The sequence below is a fragment of the Falco rusticolus genome, chromosome 11 (genome assembly GCF_015220075.1).
Source record: "Falco rusticolus isolate bFalRus1 chromosome 11, bFalRus1.pri, whole genome shotgun sequence".
NCBI lineage: Eukaryota > Metazoa > Chordata > Aves > Falconiformes > Falconidae > Falco > Falco rusticolus.
The window spans coordinates 26,273,407-26,286,029 of record NC_051197.1 but is presented as its reverse complement, the minus strand read 5'-3'; the positions used below and the strand labels follow the sequence as shown (position 1 = coordinate 26,286,029).

Here is a 12,623-nt window from a genome sequence, read left to right as displayed (position 1 = left end):
GCAGCGACTTTCTCCACTTGTGTGTTGCTTAGCCTTCCTTCTCCGCAGCGGGAGGTCTTGGAAGGGGACTAGCACCGAGGGGAATGTGCCCCTCTTCAAGGAAACCTTTTGCTGGGGAAGGAGTTGCCTTCATGGGAGAAGCTGGAGGGCAGTTGGTGCACTTGGAATTTTTGCAGCAGGTTCCAGTGCGATTCACATTGACCCTGGTGGTGTACAGAGGACACGGAGGCCCCTCTTGTAACGCTGTTTTGAAAACTGTTCTCTCCATTGCACCCTTGACTACAGGAAGGCAGTTGGGTTCCCATCTCATCCAACCTGGTAACAGTGGCTATTAAACTGAAATAAAAAAACAAATGTCCATCGCTGTCAAGGACTTTTAGTTCTGCATTACCATTTGTGCTGATAGTTGCAGATCTGAAAATGTGCTCACAACTAGCTTGCTCGTTTGCAGATCTGTAGATGACCAGAAAATGCAGTGTAAGGACACTGGCCCTGCCTTGATGTGGTAAGGGATGGGGTGCATCTGCACAGGACTCGGCATTTAGGCTGGGGCCTGGGTGCTTGAACTGTGGTGGGCAGCAGATTGCAGGCAGCTGGTCGAGGTGCCTGCAGGAATCTGGTGATGCAAAGGACACATGGGTATCTGGGCAGGTGGGGCAGAACTGGGGCTTGAAGAGGGAAGTTTTGGAATTACTGAAGCAAGGGATGGTGAAAGCACTGATTGCATGCTGTGGGGCCTGAGGCATCGATGGGAGAACTGGGGCAATTGGGACCTTCTAGGAACATAAGCTTTTGTACGAGGGAGTTTGTGTGTAGCAGTGGGTCCCTCTGGTTTCAGCCCTGTTGTTGCTGTCGCCTTTGCTTGCCGTTCCTGGCTGCCCTTTTCTCGTAGAGCCGGGGTGGGGAATAAGCAGACATGCAGCTGCCGCATCTGCTGCTGCTGACCAAATTAGCAGGTCTTGCCAGAGCCCCCCTGGACGCAGGCTGCCCCACATGGGCTGGGCAAGCGTGCGGGGGCTGCGCACGGGGTGCAGCGTATGGCAGACCTGCAGCTGTAGCTGTGGCTGCCAAGTGTTTTTACTTAATTTGAAGTGAAGTCAGGAGCAGCCGAGGTTGCGGCTTCTGCAGCGGTGTTAGCCTGCTAGCATGGTGAGGTGTGTGCTATGCTGCATGTGCTGGGCAAACACTGAATTCTGTAGCAGCAGTGGGGGGGGATGGGGGGCAGAGCCTGGACGCTCAGTTCTGTTTCTAATCATTTAACATCGTGTCTTGTGACTGGGTCAATGTTTTGCATTTCATTACAGGCTCTGCCACAAACCTCTGTCAGAGAACGCAGGAGTTTGAAAACCTTTAAGTCATACTACTGCTTCTGTATTTTAAGTTATTGTAACGATTTTTCCTGTGGCACAGCAGCATTTAAGATTCTTTGTGTTAAAGCGAGAGAGACTGCGATGAAAAGTGTTCTGTGGGGAAAACAATATTCAAAACGAGTTTGTTGTTCAAGCAGAGATCTGTTGGGACATGAAAGGAGGATGTGGAGGAGAGTGGGCCATGGTGTGTGGTCGAGTACTGTGGAACTGTCTTGGGCTCTCCTGACGTTTCCACAAGTTCCCCTTGGGGTTTCTGTTGAACAGGACAGGCCTTCCTAGTTGAGAAGGCTTGAACTTGGCAGAAAGGCAGAGGATTCATGGAAAAGGGGCATGTGTTTGGGGAAGGAGTGTTGTTTCCTTCCCTTTTCTCTTTGGTACAATAAATCTTACCCCATTTCTAAGCTGTTTCTGCTGCAGTGAGCTGGAGCAAGAGGGGCTGGGTGGAAGCGGTGCCTGGAGCGGGCTGTGCCTGCATTGCCCCATGTTGTGTGGGTGGGTGTTGAGGTGGAGGGCCTCATGCAGAGGTGGTGTGTGCTTCCCAGATGATGGCTGAGAACTGGGCTGTGGGAGGGAGATCCCTAAAGCACTGCTCTTCCACGCAACTCTTCTTTGGCGGGTGATTTACTGAGAGCCCATTTGGCTTGGGTGGGGTGTCAGTAAAATCTGGAAGGCTGCCTTGGTGCGTCCATGGAGTTTCCTTGTGTGAAAAGGCTGTGTCTAAACTTAGGAAGAGTAATAGTGAGGAGTCATAGCCTTGTTCTGCCATTGTGTGTTTTGAGTGAAACACAAGGTTCGGTGGTGTTCTGCACTGGTGCTGGTTTCCCTTTCTCTTCTGCCATTTGCAGAAATGATTGTCTGATTCCTTTCTTCAGCACATGTAGCTCCTGAGGGTTTTGACCATAGTCCTGAAATGCAAGTACTTTCTTTTAGTCATCCCAGAAACGTGACTCAAACTGCCTTACTATCTGGGCGTAACCGCTACATACCAGAAGGGAGAGATGCCTACCTTTTTCTGCTGTTTCTTCTGTGCATTGAAATGTTTTCCTTTGAGGAACGTTACATTACATAAAGTTCTCCCTACCACCTGTAAAAACTGAGAGTGACCTTTCTGCTGCATGTCTGTGAGAGAATCAACACTTTTTCCCTCAGTTTCCTCACACTGAAAAGTAAGAATTATTCTGTGGATTATTTTTTTTTTCTTCTTTCCAATCTCTTGATGAAGCTGTGGGCCTGAATGGCAGGATGTAGTGCCATCCCATCCTGAAGGAGCCTCATGAGGAGGCAGCACCATGAGGAGGCTGTCTAGAGAAAGAGCGGTTTTGGGGGCAAAGTTTTTTTGGAAGGGGGTCTGCTGGAGCAAGAGAAGGTGAGAGTCAGTGCTCCCATTCAGAATGGGTTTCATTTTACGCTACTGCCTTGTCACATCCTTGAAAAAGTTCCTGCAAAGCTTTGAACTGTAAAGTGGAGTGTATTCAGAGCAAACCGCATATGGGGTGGGAGTGGGCCTGGTGTCCCATGGAGATACAAAGGAAGCCTGTGGATAGACCAAGGAAAAGACAGTGCTGGGGATCTGAGGTTGTTTACTGGGCACTGCCTGAGTATTGCACGTGTTGGCTTGCCTCTGTAGCTTGCCTGCTGGTTGAGGAAACATGAAGGGAGTCCACACACATCCCCTGGACTTGAACAGGAGGTTGCTGGTGCAGGGATGTTACTGCTCAGCGTGCTGTGGGATGGCCTCGAAGCCTGTGAACTTTCACACCAGCCCTGGTGCGGACGTCCCCAGGGGCAGTGGGAACTCATTGGAGTGAGGCTGTGGATTCACAGCAGCCAAGTGGATCCTAACAGTTTGCCCATGCCCCAGGGCTCCGCTCCCTGTGCCAGCTCCTATCTTCTTCCTCTGATGTATCTTGCTGCCTGTCAGTTAATGAGTTGCAGTGGTTTGCAAAGAGGTCTGCGACCACGTAAAGCTAATGGCATGGGTGTGTGATCAGGGGGGATGCAGTGAGGACTGCTGGGGCATGGAGCCACTGCAGCAATCTGCATGTTTGCACCTCTGTGTGGTGTTAATTCCCTTTCCCAGACTCCGGCTGAGGGGGTTGTGACCTGCGTCAAGTCCACGGCTGGCTGTTCTCTGTGAGAGTTTGCTGCAGATGTGCTTGGGAGGGAGAGCCTTTGCCCCTTGGTATGAAGGATGTGTGCCTACACTGGGGACGGGAACTTCTCTGGGCCAGTGAGAGCGTGTCCTGGCCTGGCTTCAGCAATGGCAACTATGTGCCATATCGGCACAAAGGTAGACAGATTGCTAGAATAATAATTATGATCAGGTGATGCTACATAATTAAAAATGCTGATTAATTCAAATAGGGGGAGATGTTAACTTAAATGTATCTTCACCTCCTGATCTACTGGTATGCTATCATTTAGGAGAGAACTCTTGTTTGTTAGGATAACTGCTGGCACGTTCATTGGGAGCTGACTGTAGATTTTCAGTACATTTGGAACTAGAAAAATGTCTAATTACTCAGATGACTAGGTACGTTTCAGAAGTGCTTATTTGGAGGCTTTGTTTTGACTTTGAATAGCATGGAATGTCTAACATTTTACCACTGAAGGAAATTGAATACAAATGAGTGCACAGGACAGGCTTTAAAAAAAACCCACCATTAAGGTGTTGTTGAACATTTGAGATGCATGAAGGAAAGCATCCACAAATGAGCGATGGAGGTGAAATGCTTGGAGTAAAGTGCAGTGGCTTAAACCAACCCCTTTATTCTTAGAGCCAGGAGATCCTGTTTCTCCTCCTTAGTTTTGTGGAAGAGATCAAGACTGAAATGACATTATTTTCGGCAAGATCAGATGATCCCTTAGTGCTCCCCATGTAAATCCTATTGCAGCAGTTACTAAGTTTGTCACTTTGTATGATACTATTGAATGTAATTTGGACTCTTGTATTCAGTGGAAAAAATGTTCTGTCTAGAAGCCGAGTGGTTTGTTGGGATCAAACATCCAGTTAGACCTATTATATCTTTTACATCATGTAAGCTTCACCTTACAGCTGATGTAAGGTGAAGCTTGTGCGTGTCAAGAACAGTTCTGCAAAAGTCTTAAAATCTCAAAGTTGCTAGCAAAAGGATATTGGATGGGATTGTACATGGTGTTCATCTGGATGTTTTGCACTTGCCCGTTGCAGAAGGGCGCTGCTTCCTTGCCTTCCAGGAAGGAAGGAAGGAAAGGGCTGCTCTTCCGAAGGGCCTTCTTGCCTTCCACCGAGTGAAGGTGCCCAAGGGACCTTCCCCTCGTGTTCCCTGGCAGTCTGGCCTGTGCTCTGGCAGCCCTGCATGGCCGGAGGCAACCTGCAGCTGCTTGTCCAGGAAATAAAAGCTCTATCGAATGGAGCCATTGATACTCCACCTTTCATCAGCTCTGAGCAGGCAGGTGATTTCTGTGGCAAGCTTGTGGCTGTATCAAATTAGCTATGAAATGATTTGCATAATAGATTAATCAACCAGCAACAAAACATCCCTCTTTACTGCCAAGAAAAGAAAAGCAACAACTCAGCTGTTACAAGAGGCCATTATGTTCCTTGCAACCCTTAATCTTTCTTTTTCCAAGAGCACTTCATGTTTTGGCCTTGCGCAGGAAGCTGGCCTGCTCGCTGGCTTTATTTGCGTCACATCTTGGCAGCTTTTTCTAATTCTTTTGGGCCAAATTTTGCCACCGTTATGGTGACCTTTTCGGGAGGGTGTTTCCTATGGAATTGGTGGCTGGCTGCCAAACGACTCCTTATTGCCAGGTCCTCCATTAGCCTTCGCCTTTCCATTAACTTATTAAGAGAGTGAAATTCTTCTGGGCCCCTTGTGCTCCTTCAGAACTGCCCCATTTCTGCGGGAAGTTGGGGAGCAGGGAGGCTCAGAGAGCATGTAACTGTGAGCGGGCAGGAACTGGATACTGTATTTTATTTTTCCTGTGCTTCTACCTCCCTGTAATCCAGCCAGATGAATTTCCTAAGCTGTATGGTTCTCCTGTGGCTCCAGATGTGGCAGATGTGTGTCTTTGCTTGGTCGAAGAGTGCCACCTCCCAAACAGTGCTGGGGAGTGTTAGCCCGGATGGATCCTAATGTGCAGATTATAAGAGGCTTAACTGCCTAATTGAATGTGATAGCGTGAAGCTCCTCTCATGGTGAGGTTTAATTGGATTATGGTACTGTACAGCGACGTGGAGGCTTGCAGGGCATGCAGCCAGCTTCACAAGGAGAGAGTAGATCCTGGCTAATCACTCGTTTGTTTAAAACAATGAATTGCCTAGACGGCTCTGATGGGCATGCTGCAGCCAGTAGCTCTGGAGCAGGGATTCCTCAAAAATGAGGGTGGTTGGTGACTACTGCACATGTAGGCCCTGTCCTTGGATCAGTGCAACTGTAGTAGAGGGTCTGCAGATCTGCCTGGTGAGCCCGAGTCTGGGGGAAGGAGGAGGAGATGAGCTCCATGTGTTTGGAAAAGTAGATGCATGGGCTCTCTGGTTGCATGCTGGAGTCCGGAACCCGTTTCCTCCTCTAGAACCGCTTCAGCCTTTCCTGCAGCGCTTTGCATGGCTGTCACTTGGTATGAGCTGTGCCTTACTTCTGAGGCAGCCCGACTGTTTCTTTTCATCTGGCAGCTGCAAGTCTGCAGGGCAGTCTGGCTTCCAGTGCTGTTTCTTGCAGGGCTGTAACTGTTCTTGATCAGCAGCTCAAGTGCCGGTGTTGGACCTCCCCTGCTCCAGTGGGAAAGCATTGTAATTTTTAAAGTGTGTAGCAAAAATAAAGATCAGAGCAGCTTGCGTGCTGTGAGGTTTGCTTTGTGGAGGCTCTCATGCATGTAAACTAGAGCTGAGGTCTGCAAGCCAGAAAGGGTGCTGCTGGTTGCCTGGCTTGGGGTGGTGCATGGCGCCTACTGCACCTTTGCAGCACCTGTGTTTTGGGTGCAGCTCCTGCAGGCTGGGTGGAAGTTGCTGTCTGCCTGAACTGCCAAGTGGCCGTTCTTGGGGGAGATTTTGCACTGAAAACTGAAACTGAGTGTTTGTTTTACTGATATTTCAAAAGAGTTTGAAATCTGCATGGTTGCTCAGATCTTATTTCAGAAGAGTTGTCAAGGAAAATAGCATTTGTTCTCCTGTAAGCAGGCAGATTAGCATAAAATATCAACTTTGATGTTGTGCACAGTGTGTGCTGTGCGGTCTCTGTACTGGTTTGGAGAGCTAACTGTTTGTCTCAGATGTTTGAACGTGCTGGGAAATGCCCCCAAGGACAGTGTGTGTTATTTGGTGTCATTTGGGCAGGGAAGAGCACCCGGACACTGGGCAGTTTTGATCAAAACTCGCCCTGTTTCCCGCAGTGATTCATCCTAATTGTACTAAAGTTAAATAAATAAATGTGATCGCTTTGCTGTTGCTGGGAAATGGTAGTTTACCACCTTTTCCCCAGTGCTTTAAGATGTGTGGGACTTTCCCCCTCAAGGTCTTGTTTGGTCGGAAGATAAACCAACTCCCCTCTCTGTCTCATTCACCTTTTTGGCAGTCGGGTGCTCTGGAGCTTGTGGGAGGTTAGTGGAAGGGAGTAGAGAAGGGGGAACACTGTTGTTTAACCAAAACCTGCACAGCTTGCAGGTCCTCCTGGGCCTTGGGGAGGTAGTTTTCTTTCGTTGTAAAAAGGAACAAACATGGCAATCCAGGATGGGTTTTTTTTCAGTGTGTGTTGCTGGGGCTGGAGAGAAGTGCTGGTTTGAAGATGTGAGGGTGTAAAGGTGGGGGAGGAATCAAGTGCGTGCCTGTGTGCAGGGTGAGGTGAAACATGTTTTCACTGATGAGCAAAGCACTTTGTTTTGCTGCTAAAAATCTCCTGAAGAAAGACACTGTCTCCTTTCATCAGACCCCTTTGCTTTAAGCTTGACTATAAAAATCCTTTCCTGCTCTTTATTTTTCTACAAAGCTACAAAGTGTGAGGGCTGGGAGGTGTTTCTCGCTGCTGGTAAGTAAATATCATGTGCAGGAGAGAGATTTCTAAAGGGGTCTTCACCTCTGCAGGGAGACGCATGGAGGGCTGCAAATGGAGACATGGGAAAACCACAGAGCTCCTGACATGGTTCTGGCCTGTGTTTCAAGGGTTTCTCGTGCAGGGCACTCATTAATGACCAAAATGAGCTGCAGTTTGCACATGTGCCTGTCCAATACATGTTTCTCAACAGGCACTAGGCCAGATCTAGATATAGAGCAGAGAATAACCCCTGTCGAGAGATTCTTAGGAAGCCTTATCTATATATAGTCTATAGAAGTCTGTATCCCCTTTCTGCTGAGAGCACAATCTCTGCCTGGGGAATGTGGTTAATGCAGATAGACCCCAGCTTCTGAGAACCAGGCAGAGGTCCACAAGTGTCACGTCTGCCGTGTCCTGTGTGAGTGATCCCCAACATGTCCTGGCTCCTGCTGCGGTGGGTTGCAGGGGGAATTCTCTGCCGAGGGACCCGGCTGCGCTGCCCTGTGCCGTGACTGTGCCATTGTGGCAAGCTGGTGACATGCTCCTGCAGTCAGCTAGGCTTATATGCAGGAGCATGCAGCAGCCGTTGGCCAGAGGGGACAACTGCGAAGGCTGAGGCACATTGTTCGTTCAGAACTGATGGTGGCTGCTCCTTCAGAGCACATTGGTCTGTTGGGAGTTCTCTTTAAAGCAGTGAGATTGTAACTTGACAATGACTTATCATGAAACAGCTATTGCAGGATTTTTAAACCAGTGCAATTCCCTTTCTTGCAGCTGCTTGTCAGGGCATACCATGAGAGGAACCTGCACAGCCATACTGCTGCTTCTGGATGAGAAACAATTTGCAGTGCTCAGCCCACCTGCTTTGTCCTAATGCAGGGGGGGCGGGGGGAAGGAAGTCTAGTAGGTGGCTTAGATCAGAAGTGGGACCTCACAGTCAAGGTGGACCAGGCTGCCCTTTCACACAGCAGTGTGGTCTCCTATCAGTTTATGTATGGGTGCAGTTCCACGATTAGGATGTCTGAGGCCATTCCCAGCTAAGCCTTCCTTTCCATATATTATGCTACTTTTTCCAACTGGTGCACCACCAGGTCTCACAGCGATCCTGGAAGCTGCTGAGGGCCAGCTGCAGAGGAGCACAGCCTTCTCTTTACCGCAGAGAGTTTGCTGTCTACCTACTGTTTTTGCAGTGCATCCTGAAACTGGAGAACTGAGAGTCTGGGGGGCTTTGTACCAGCTTAAAATGTCAGTCTGTGAATAGTTTGTGAGGTTCTGTTGGACCTGCTGGAGGCATGGCTTCTCTTTGGATGTATTTGGCTCTGGGATTGTGGGTCTCGGTCTGTGTTTTCAAAAGGGCAGCCCTGTTTTTCACGCTGGAGAGGCTGATACCTCTCGTCTTTTTGGGAGCTGGTCTGGCAGCGTAACTCTTAACCCTGTTCAGGCAGGAATCTTGACAAGAAGTGCTCTGCCTTTCCTAAGCCCATGAAAGTCGTAGGGCTGTTGGAGGACATCTCCTCGCACATGTTTTTACAAATATAGCAGGATCATTTGAGGTCACTCAGTCTTGAGTTTCTTCAGGGAGAGCACACTTCAGCTGGAGGCTGTGCCAGAGCTAGATTTGACTGCCTCTGGAGGGGCTGCTCTGAAAATGAGTGTCTGTAACGTGGGGTCTAATCTCAAGATAATGCTGCAAACTTTCCAGTTCATCAGATACGTGTGCAGTCTTTATTTCACCTTGTCACACGTGTCCTGATTTCACTGCTGCCTCAATCATGTGAACTCTGTGGTTTGTAACGGGGACACGGACATTACCATTCACAGCAGAGCAACTTAGTTACCCATTTCCCGGCCATGGGGAGCCAGCATCAGTGCTCTTGTATCTTTTTAATGTTCCATCTGTGCAGTGGGTAGTTGTGGATGTAAGACACATGCATTTACCAGTCCCCTGCCTGTTACAGCAAAGCTCCAATAGCTCGGTCACTGAAGAACTCTTTCTCAGATGTACGTGGAGCTGTGTGCTCTTCAGGTAAGGTTATAGCCAGCTTTTGCCAGCTCCTTTAAGGCTGATGGGTCTGGTGGTTCTTTGCAACCTACCTGCTTAAGCTGCTGTCTACCAGCACCTTCTGCCTTGTGCCAGTGCAAGCGCTTGAGAGTTCACATGGTAAAGCAGACCAGGGCAGGATTTGGAGGGTGGAGGTGAGGAGGTGGGTTGGGTTTTAGTCGGACCGGTTCTCTGCTGTGCTTTGCTGTGTGATGGTCCAAATGGTTGTGCAGGCAGAGTGTGGGGATGAGGACAAACCGGGTAGCCCATTTAATCTAGTGCTGCTGCTGCTGTAAAGTCATGAAGTGGAAGCAGTAAGTGGTTCTGCGTGCTTCCAGTGCATGCACCACATTTCTAATTTAGCAGACCTTCTCTTTAGGCTGGAGAAATGACTCTTAGTGACTGTGAGAGGAGAAGTCCAGCCCCTTGTTTAGAGGCTTGTGTTTTAGCTGCATGCTAGAAGCCCTGGGTGGTCCACAGTTTTGTGTGTGTTCTCCAGCTCAGAGCTACGGAGTAGGTCAAGGGGAAGAGATGGTTGGGGTGGAGGTGGTCTTTCCTTCATTTGGGCTGTAAGGGGAGCTCTCTGGTGGGAAGGTTTTGGGAGCTAGACTTTTTGCAAGGAGATTGTCAGACAGGCGCTTTCTAACTTGAATAATTGACAGTGTAACCAAAGCTACTGGAGATTGTTGGGGATGTAATTGAATCTTTCACACCGATTCTTATGCAAATTCTAACATGTGCTCCTGGTTTCTAATGGGACACCTACAAATACAACTGGCTTCATTCAGAACTCTGCATCCGTGCACAGGATCTTTAATTGCTAATGACTTTATAGTAAGAGCATGAATTGCAGAGCTGTATCTGTAACAATTTCTCAGTGCTGCTTTCACCTGTACACGTGAAGTTTCCCTATAGATTTTTACATAAGTGCCCTCTGGATGTTCTGGCACATGGTTCAATGTGTTTGGTGCTGAAACTGTCTATTGCCATACTGCTCTGGTTCAGTAACAAAATAAGCTTGAACCGCCTCAGTGCTGTTTTCTTTAATGTGTTGGGACTTGTTGAAAGTAAATTAAATGACCTTGAGTTCTGCAGAAAATAATTTGGTGTATTTAACACTGAGTACAAATAATCTTAAGTTTCTACTCAGTAAGTCTATAACAGTGAGCTGATGAGCCCATTTGATAAGTATTATCTTGGGCTGCTGGGGGAGACTGATGTCTGCAACCTCCTGGCGTAGCTTCAAAATTAAGCTTGTTTTTTTCATAAATGTGCCACGTGGTGATGGAGTAGTTGGTCAAAACCATGTGGGCTTAATTTCTCTAAAATAATAACAGCCTAGAAATGTTTGTTTATGTACAAAATATTCAGCCAGTGACTGTAAGCATTTCCATGTTTCTACAAGGCACGAAGGTAATTACATAATAAGCAAAGATTCATATGGCTTAACTTACCTCCCATCTGGCATTAGTTAAATTGGTGTTTTCATCTGCATGACCTCTTGGGGTGGGGAGAAATGATGAAAATAGAAAACGTGGCTGAAAAAGACCTTCCTAGGTCACCTAGCCCTTGCAAAGGCTGGAGCAGCTCCACTGAACAACCCCTGACAGCAGCTTAGGGCGTGCAACAATTCCCCCTCTGCCATGGTCCACGTTACTTGGTAGGTATTGCAGGAGCTTTAAAATGGTTGGTTTTAGCTGACTGAGGAGTTACCAGTCCTTCATCCGGTCCTTCCCCAGTGTATAAATTTATATTCAGACTAAATAGATTAACTACAGCAGGAAGAGCTTCCTTCTTAAAAGAAAGCTATTGTTAGAGTATCACTTACCATAATTCTAATCCTGCTCTCCTCCCATGGCCCTTTCCACCCTTCCATCTGCCTGCTGATGTACAGTTTGCAGGGTCTGTTCAGAGGTCCTTGGGCCTGTCCTGCAGCCATCCTCTGTGGTCTCTTCCTCTTGGGAGGGCAGTTTTCAGTGTCAAAAGGATCCTTCCAAAATGTCCCCTTTCCTTTCATGAAAATATACCTGCATGCTTTCTACCTGGTAGAAAGATGATATGCTGCTTTCCCGATCAAGTTGCACCCACTGCCTTAAAATGAAGGATTTGCAAGGAAAGCTGAGAACTGCAAGAACTGTATCATATATATTTCATGTTGCTAGTGGCTTGCTAGGGGCTGAACTCCCTTTTATTTGCTCTTCTACCTCTTCCCTGTGCTGTGCCTGAGAGCGTGCCAGAATTTAAGGTGCTCCAATTTCTCTTTCAGGCTGGCGGGATCTGTGTCTTCTTTCTGTCAGGATTCTGCTTTATTTTGCTTAATAGAGTTGAAGACCATTAATGCAGGCTTTGTCCTTGCCTCACAAATAGACTTTAAGTGTCTCCAGGTACTTGGATGAGCTTTGCCTGCTCATGTTCAGTCCCAGTGAGGATCTGAGACAGCTGCTTGCAGATACCAAAGCAGATCAGAGGATTTTTTTTCCTCCCAACATGTAGCATGTAGCCCCTCAAGTGTAAAGCTGCTCACTGAGACAAAATTCTGGTGATTCTTTACCCTTGGCCCATGGGGATGTGCTGGAGGATCAGAAGCCTTGGCCAGTGCTTAGCTCAAGCAAGCAGGTAGTGTTTTTTCCAGGGAGAAGGGATTTCAGAGGTGGATTTTCTCAATTCAGCCTTTGGTCAGCATGCTCCTGTTTTTCTGATATGTAAATGACAGGTCCTGCTGAGTGTCCTTAGAAAACCATTTATAATAAGCTTTTGCTGTTCGTTCAATTGTTTCCTTGTTCCAGGATCGTAACCTAAATGTACATGCAGCCTGGCAGTGCTAAGTGGTTCTGTTTATGTTCCTGCTGCACCTGCATTCAAGGCCAGCTTTCTAGTGCTGGTCCCTTGCTGTGCACATGTTGTGTGCAAAGTGCTCCACTCTTCTTGATGCCCTTGCATAGATGCCGATGGTACCATGTGTTGAAGATGCATCTGCCTTGTTGTAGAGGAATTATAGAGGAATGAGGGCAGGTTAATTAACATTGATAATATACAGCTGTGGGCTGGCTTCAGGGGCGGTGGGCTGGCTGATGTGGATAAGGTGCAGCTGTGGCTGGTTCCTGCTAAGTAGTTAAATAGCTCTAAGGGGTATGGAAGAGGAGCACTGGATGAAGAGAGACCTGGAGGGAGCAGAGGGAGAAGACAGAGTGCCCCGAATGT

General features: G+C 48.0%; 1 protein-coding gene across 13 annotated transcripts in view; it reads left to right on the top strand.

The window, feature by feature from the left end:
- PACS2 (phosphofurin acidic cluster sorting protein 2) overlaps nt 1–12,623 on the top strand; it is an 83,449-nt gene that overhangs the window by 1,295 nt on the left and 69,531 nt on the right. The window contains exon 1 of one of the 13 annotated variants that reach the window (XM_037403731.1): nt 3,642–3,660. The exons of the other annotated variants lie outside the window; for them this stretch is intronic. The gene's annotated coding sequence lies outside the window, so the exon portion shown is untranslated. Of the gene's footprint in view, nt 1–3,641; nt 3,661–12,623 lie in introns of those variants that run through there. 13 annotated transcript variants of the gene reach the window in all.